Source organism: Zingiber officinale, chromosome 5A, assembly GCF_018446385.1.
Source record: "Zingiber officinale cultivar Zhangliang chromosome 5A, Zo_v1.1, whole genome shotgun sequence".
In the NCBI taxonomy this organism is placed as follows: domain Eukaryota; kingdom Viridiplantae; phylum Streptophyta; class Magnoliopsida; order Zingiberales; family Zingiberaceae; genus Zingiber; species Zingiber officinale.
The window spans coordinates 36,299,902-36,308,270 of NC_055994.1; the positions used below are offsets into that span (position 1 = coordinate 36,299,902).

Consider the following 8,369-nt stretch of genomic DNA (forward strand, 5'->3'; position numbering starts at 1 on the left):
CACACACGTCCATGCACCTCTCCTCCTCAGGCAAAATGACACGGCCGTGTGGATTCACACGGTCATGCACCCCTTTGACTCAACCGAGGTGACACGGTCGTGTGAGCCATGTAACGACCCAATTTTCCTCATTAGGAGTTTTAAAAGTTCTTAAAAATATTTAGAAATATTTTAGAAATATTCTAGAGATTTTTTAGAAATTTTTAGAGTATTTTTATGTAATTTTTGGAGGTCGTTTGATATTTTTACTAAATGAAGGAAGTTTCGACAAAAAAATGTCCAAGCCGAGAATTGAACCCACGACCTTTGACTCGGTCAAAACTAGGCTGACCAGGTGAGCAAACGGATTTTTCTGTTTAGAAAAGGTAGCGAATTTATTTAAGATAGTTAACAGAATAGTATAAAAGGGATAAGTTGATGTTCGATTTGTCTGTTTAGAAAAGGTTGCGAATTTATTTAAGATAGTTAATAGAATATTATAAAAGGGATAAGTTGATGTTGGATTTGTTTGTTTAGAAAAGTTAGCGAATTTATTTAAGATAGTTAACAGATTATTTAAGATAGTTAACAGAATATTAGATTATAAAAGGGATAAGTTGATGTTGGATTTGTCTGTTTAGAAAAGATAGCGAATTTATTTAAGGAGTTAACAGAAATATTAAGTTATAAAAAGGGATAAGTTGATGCTCTGTTTTCCCGTGACTTAAACCATTCTCTCCTTCTCTTCTGCGTACGATGGCGGAGCTCGGGCAGAAAACGAAAGCGAGTTAGGGCATCATCTCCGGCAGCCGGCCAAGGTCCTAGAAGCCCTTTTTGTTCGGTTATAAGTCCAAGAAGGAAGGTAAGTGCTTCTCACCTGCAGTAGGAGTAGTTTCGGACCTTTGTTCTTCTTGAATTCGAAGCATAAGAAGCGCTTATAGTGCAGATTTTTATGTAGAGCTTATATTGCAGATTTTAATTAAGCGCTTATAGTGTCGATTTTTAATTAAGCCTATAGTGCAGATTTTAATTAAGCTTATAATGCAGATTTTTATGTAGAGCTTATATTGCATATTTTAATTAAACTTATAGTGCAAATTTTTAATTAAGCCTATAGTGCAGATTTTAATTAAACTTATAATGCAGATTTTTATGTAAGCTTATAGTGCATATTTTAATTAAGCCTATAGTGCATATTTTAATTAAGCTTATAGTGCAGAACTTTAATTAAGCTTATAGTGCAGATTTTAATTAAGTTTATAGGTGCAGATTTTAATTAAGCCTATAGTGCAGATTTCAATCAAGCTTATAGTGCAGATTTTTATGTAAGCTTATAGAGCAGATTTTAATTAAGCTTGTAGTGCAGATTTCTTAGAGCTTAAAATGCAGATTTCTTTAGAGCAGATTTCTTTAGAGCTTGTAGTGCAGATTTCTTAAGAGCTTATGGTGCAAATTTCTTTAAAGTTTATAGTGCAGATTTTTGGTAGAACTTATAATGCAGTTTTTAAAGAAAAAGATTATAGTGCAGTTTGGTTAAGTATTATAGTGCAGAATTTATGTTTGCATAGTATGCAGAAATAGTGTAGTATAGAATGCAGAATCTTGATTAGAATAGTATGTAGAATTTTGATTAGCATAGTATACAGATTTTTGTTTATGCATTTCAAAGTTAGAATTTGTTTAAACATTTCAGTTTTTAAAGAAGCATTCTTTTATTAGAAGTATTAACAAGTATAAGAAAGATAAAGAAAAGAAAGAAAAATGCCAAGGCCTTAAGTAGATCCCAAAGTCAAGACTTTAGGGATTTTGACACACAAGGTGCTCGTTAAAATGCCGAGGCATTATATATTAGAAGTATTAAAAGATAACAAGTATTTTACTTTTATCAGTGGCACTGTACTGGACTCTCAGTTGTCCTTGGGTTGGGCTCCCATAGTCGTCCCTAGGTTTAGATAACCTAGTATGCAGGACTCTCAGTTGTCCTTGGGCTGGGCTCCCATAGTCGTCCCTAGGTTTAGATAACCTAGTAAACCCTACTAGATTCAGGACCAGCTATCTCGGGTCTAGTTAGGGATGCGCGCATAGCAAGTATAGTTGCCGGGCCCAAGAAGAAAGTTGATTATTATTTTGAAGTATTAAAGTATAAGTTTTCAAACAAAAGAACTAAGCTTCACATAAGTTTAAAATTCAGCAAGTTTAGCTTTCTTATATACTGACATGTTGTTTAGATTTTCTTACATGTTTAGTATTTCAGTATGCTATGTTTTGTTTGCTATTAGATGAGCATTCAGTTTCTAGATTTCTTTCAGCTTACATGCATACTCGAGTTTTGTGAGTTAGATAGCGCTTACTAAGCAATTTTGCTTATAGATGCATTTCCTCTTACTGCAGATAAAGGAAAGGAAAAGTTATAGCAAAGGAAGGCGACAAGGAGGTGCGGATGGATGTGTGATGCCTGGACTATAGAAGCCTTGGGATTTAGCATAAGAATTTATTAACAAAGAGTTGAGTAGAATGTATTAGATGAGTCATTTAGTCTTCCGCTGCTAGTTAATTGTATGTTTTTGAGTTTCTCTGAGAGTTTTAGGAATTTCTATCAACATATGAACAAGGATAGTTAAGTAAAGTTAGTAGTCCAGTAGCCCTCCGCCCTCACAGACCAGTAGTGAGGAGGGTGGGGTGTTACAAGCCACACGGCCATGCCCCTCTTCGTTACGGCCAAGGTGACATAGCCGTGTGGAAGCCACACGGATGTGCCCTGCTCCAGCAGGGAGGGCCTTACACGGCCGTGTGGGACACACAGCCTTGCCCAAACTAGGGCTTAGTAAGGCTACACGGTCGGTCATCACCACACGGCCCAGATTCTCATGCATTTCTAAACTTCATCTTAGCTCTATTTCGCTCCCAAAACATGACTTAATAGTCAGAACAAGTTCAGAGTAGATCTCTGAACCGAACAGTGTACATACAATAATGTCCTTAGTAGTATGGAATGGAGTAACGTCTGTGACTTGAGTCAAGATTAAGAAGCCGGTCGTTACAACCACAACCTCTCCTCATATTAGGTGGTACTTGTGCTCTATGTGTTTACCTGCCTTATGGACTTAGGTTCCTTCGAGTTTGCTACTGCACCACTTTTATCACAATAAATTGTAATAATTTTGGGCAAACCAGGTATCATATCTAAGTCCATTATAAAGTTTCTGAGCTATATAGCTTCTATGGCTGTCTCAGAAGCTTCCTCATACTCAACATCCATGGTGGAGTCCGAAATGCATTTCTGCTTAACACTCCTCCATTGTTATAGCTCCACCTCCTAAAGTAAACACAAAACCCCGAGGTCAACTTACTATTGTCCCATTCAGTCCGAATTCGTGTAACCCACAGGGAGCAAATTATCTGCCTTGTAAACTAGCATATAATCTTTAGTTCTTATATGCTTTTACGACAGTCCAATGTCCCGGTCCTGGGTTACTTTGATATCTGCTAACCATGCCCATGACAAAATAGATATCCGGTCTCGTACATAGTATCGCATACATTAGGCTTCCTACAGTTGAGGCATAAGGAACTGCCTTCATGTCCTCTATCTCTTTTGATGTTTGAGGAGACATCTCTTTAGATAAGGGTACTCCATACCGAAAAGGTAAGAAACCTTTCTTAGAGTTTTACACGCTAAAACCAACAAGGATAGTAGCTTGGGATAAGGACAATATCCTTTTCTTGCGATTCCTTATTACTTTGATCCCAAGAATATGTCCACATTCTCCCAAGTCCTTCATATCAAAACACTTGGATAACCATACCCTTACGTCTAACAATCACTTTAACATTGTTGCCAATGAGGAAAAGATCATCTACGTATAGTACAAGAAATACCACCACGTTTCCGTCACTCTTCTTGTATACACAAGACCCATCCGGTCATTGAATAAATCCATAAGACTGGATCACTTCATTAAACCGGATGTTCCAAGATCTCTTGCTTCATCATATGTTCAGGGATCATGTTCATGTTCACCAGGGATCAAGTCCAAAGACTCTCCCAAAACAACCCTCCCACTACGATGAGGCATTACTTGTAATTGTGCATCATTTGTGACACGTATTGCAGTTTCTTGTGGTATCTCATCTTGTACCGTTGGTACTAAAGTAGACGTGTCTTCTCTAATTTCATCAAGAATAATTTTACTCATGGGCTTGTGGTTTATTACATAGTCCTCTTCTAAAAATCAGGCATTGGTGCTAACAATGACCTTCTAATTTTTTTAGGACTATAAAATAATCCTTCTTTCATTCCTTTAGGATAACCCACAAACAGGTAAACTTATGTATGTGATTCCAACTTATTAGTGTCTCCCTTTAGCACATGTGTCGGACTACCACTACAAGAAAATCCTCATTCAACAACACTGACAATGGTTTTATACCAAATTGTTATTTTTTTTCCTTTTAACAACGGTTTTAACAAAAACCGTTGTCTTTTAGCAATTTTTTTGACATACGACAGCGGTTTTTAAAAACTGTTGTCTATTTATGCTTTTTTGGGGCTACGACAATGGTTTTTAAAGGTTATGACAATGATTTTTGAAAACCGTTGTCTATGTGCGCTTTTTTTGGGGGTTACGACAACGGTTTTTCAAAATCGTTGTCTATTAAGTGTTGTTGAACACCATTATTTTTTCCCTCGCCATTTTTTCCCTTTGTCATTTTTTATCGCCGAGTTTTTCTTTCCCTCTCCCCGAAATTTTTTGTCGCCTATTCCGCCCCTTTATCTTCTTGATCCCTAAGCATTTCCGTCCAACCTACGATCTCTTCATCTACTTCGCGTTTTTCTTTCTTGATCTTTTCTCAATCCCACCTCGCTGCCACCAAAATCCCCCCAACTTCCCCGATGAGCTCTTCTTCATCCTGTAAGAGGAAGGCGGAATGAATCTGCGCTTCTTTTGTTGTCTCCTCTTCTTCATCCTGGAAGAGGATGCGAAGGGCTTAGGGTGTCTCAGATCTCAGCGGTGACTCCTCTCCTTGCTTGTGCTCGGTCCCTCTTCGCCAAAACCTCTTCCCTCCTCGTTGGTCTTCTTCCTCGTGTGAAGGGTCTCTTGATCGGTGTGTGATGATGACAGGTGTGGTGGCGACATCTCTGAAGGTGGGCGTCACATTCTCCAATTGCCTCCGGCACGTGGAATCCATGTGCCTGCACCCCTCGGGCGCTGGTCGGATCTCACACCTTAATGCCGTCATCCTCGGCAAGTCCCTAGAATCAGAGGAGAATGACCTCGTCTTCCCCTCACAAGAATTTTCCAGCCAGGCCCTCGTCTCCTCTCCTGAACAGCTGTGTGCTGCTTGTACTTGAACTCTTTGGTTCGAGCTTTCTTGGGCTAATTCCGTTTTGTGGGATTGAAGGTTCCTCCTTTGTTGGGCATTTCATTGTTTTTGTAAGTAAGTTTTGGCTTTGTTCAGGTTTATGTAAGTTTTATTCTTTTGTGGAATCTTATAAATTGTTATATTTGCTATTGTACAAAACTAGTTGTGTGCTTTTTTCCCCGATTCGGAAGAATACGAAAACTTTAAAATGGAACATTGTTTAGTTTCTTGGATAAACTTGTTTTCCCTTTTTTTCTCAACATTAATATCATGTATCTTCAGTATGGAACATGTACAGAAATCGATAGAGGATCCAGCTGGTTCTAGTCGAAGATCACTTCCCAGTTCTACTAGAAGGAGAAGTGGAATCCGGAGGTCTAGACCAAAAACATGGTTGTGAGGAAGGGAACCATCAAATTCGAGGTGAGTTGTCTTACACTTAATCTTGTTTGGTGGACAATGATGAATATTCTATGTGTTCTTTGTTTCTTCTTTTGGAGTTCAGTTGTTGCTGTAAATGTGATATTTGTTAGAGAATGTTAGCATCCTTGTGAAGAGTTTGAGTGTTTTGCTTATTGAAGGAGTGAAACTATTACAAATGGATAAGAGAACCTGCCAATGTTTTTAAAATCTCATTGTTCAAATAGTTTGAGACTTTCATAAGCTATATTTTGTTGCTGATTGATGTCTTAATTTTTAATAACTTTTATTCTTGTAGTTGTTTCCTTCTGATTGGGTTACTTATATTCAATTAGAGGCAAACTTTTCTTCATGCTTTCTTTTGTTTTGGATACTCATATATTGCAGTTTTTGTTCTTGTTTTGTTCATCATCTAGGTATTCCAGTTTGATTTTTGGTTGCATACATTTTCAGATCATTTGGAGGTTAAATGACAGACTTGTTAAGCTGCATATTTCCTTACATGTTTTTATGTACTTACTGCAGCTGCACGAACTAAAAATTACAGTGGGGCTGAACTGGAAGGTGTTGTTAGAAGTGTTGTCTCATATGCCTTGAATCGACAGATAAGCTTCGATGATTTGACCAAGCCCTTGGATGAGGAGAGCATAAAAGTCACTATGGATGATTTTTTGAATGCTCTTTATGAGGTTGGACCAGCTTTTTGTGCATCAATGGATGATCTTGAACGACGCAGGTATGTTCAAGTTTGACATTGTCTCGGTTGAAGCTGATTCCACATCCTTGAAAGCAATTCTACTTGGGGATGTTCAGGAGGACCTACAGATTTTTGTGCTTTGAATTTTGTTAATGTTACATAATGTGGCATTATCTTTAATGTGCAAATGGCTTTCAGGCTTAATGGGATTATCGATTATGGTGAGAGTCACAAATGCATCCAAGAGAGAGCCCTGCTTCTTGTGGAGCAAATCAAAGACAATCAGAGCCCACTTGTTACATACCTTCTGGAAGGTCCAATTGACAGGTAAATTTACAACCAGCTTTCTAATTGATTAATCTGACTTTTTTGCTGATTTAATTTGCTATTTATTCTTTTATGTCAGTGGCAAAACTTCAATGGCAGCTACAATTGGTATAGAGAGTGATTTCCCATATGTCAAGATTGTAAGTTGTGATATTATTGATGAAAGAAAAATAATTACGTCAATACCATCATGTTAAATGATTAAATCCTCTCATTATTAGATATCTGCAGAAAGCATGATTGGTCTCGGTGAAGCAAGTAAATGTGCAAAATTGTCAAGGTGAGTTGAATGCTAGAACAATTTTAGTAAAAGTTCTCAATTTATTAAATTGTAAATGAAAAAACATTTTAAGTATTTATCCTATTAATTTTGTCCATGAATTAGTAATATCCTACTAATTTTGTCCATGCATTATTTCTATATGGGTTGCAAGATCAATTAGTTCCCCCTTTGCATATGCAGATGTTGCACTCTAAAGCCATTGAAAATAACTAGATTGTAGATTTGTGGATTTTCCAAATGGCATGCACATGGATACATGGTACTCTAGCGATGATCGGTATTGGCGAACAATCCAGTTGTTCTTGGATCAGCATGTTGCAGAGTTCAAAGAATTTAATGCTAATGCAAAGTAGGTGACAACAAGGGGGTAAGTCAGATCTTCCCTATCTGTGAAATGAAATATTCTCGTAAATCTGCCTCCATCAAAAGTTGATATATTTAATTTACCACTTTTTGGATAATCACACTATTCATCTAATGCCCATCTCTATGCGATGATTGTTGAATTAAATCAAGCAGTGAAAATTTTAGACAACTGTATGCATTTGCCACTTCTTGACATGTACATGCCCTTGTAGATGAGGCAGCAGGGTGATCTGCAATACTTTAGACCAGCTCTTTGTGTAGTATGCAAAACAAATGCCAAAGATGCTGCAGCAATTCTATATTTAAATGTGACCAACCAATCATCTGGTTGAAGAGCATTGATTTCCATTTAGATGATCTAAGCTCATCTTATTACTTTATATCTTGTTCTAAACTTTGTATAAAATGGTAAATGGTGGGAGAGTGAATAGCCGGACATGTATCAATTTTGTAAAAAATGTGCAAGATAATTTGACTAGGGGATTTTATCATGAGCTTGCTCAGATGTGGCAAATATCAAGAATGGTATGACTTCAACTTTTTACTACATTATATGATTTACTACATGCAACTTAATTCTTAATTATCTTATTTTAAGAAGAGACACATAGATCATTATTTTTATCTACATGTTTTATAGGAATTTTCTCTAGATCATGTACTTCATCCTCTAATTGCTCAACCTGATCATGTTGAAAGAGCGCTTTCAGCATGCTATTATGATGCAATGACCATACTCCAACCTCAGGGAAAGGAGCTTGATTTGCTCATTGTAATATTGCCTGATAATGATGGTTCTCTTTATGGTATGATGCCTTTCTTGCACTTGATCTTGTTCGACACAACTTGATATTTTTGCTTGTTGACAAATATCAATTGGCTGAACCTTTTAGCTTTAATTTTTTCCCTTTCCTTGTTCACTTTATTATTATA

General features: G+C 37.1%; 1 long non-coding RNA gene across 1 annotated transcript; it reads left to right on the forward strand.

The window, feature by feature from the left end:
* The first annotated feature begins 6,704 nt into the window (after nt 1-6,704).
* Nucleotides 6,705-7,056, forward strand: LOC121982749. Its single transcript, XR_006112228.1, has 3 exons — nt 6,705-6,774; nt 6,867-6,927; nt 7,009-7,056. It is a non-coding gene; the product is annotated as an uncharacterized LOC121982749 (long non-coding RNA).
* Nucleotides 7,057-8,369: the final 1,313 nt, after the last annotated feature.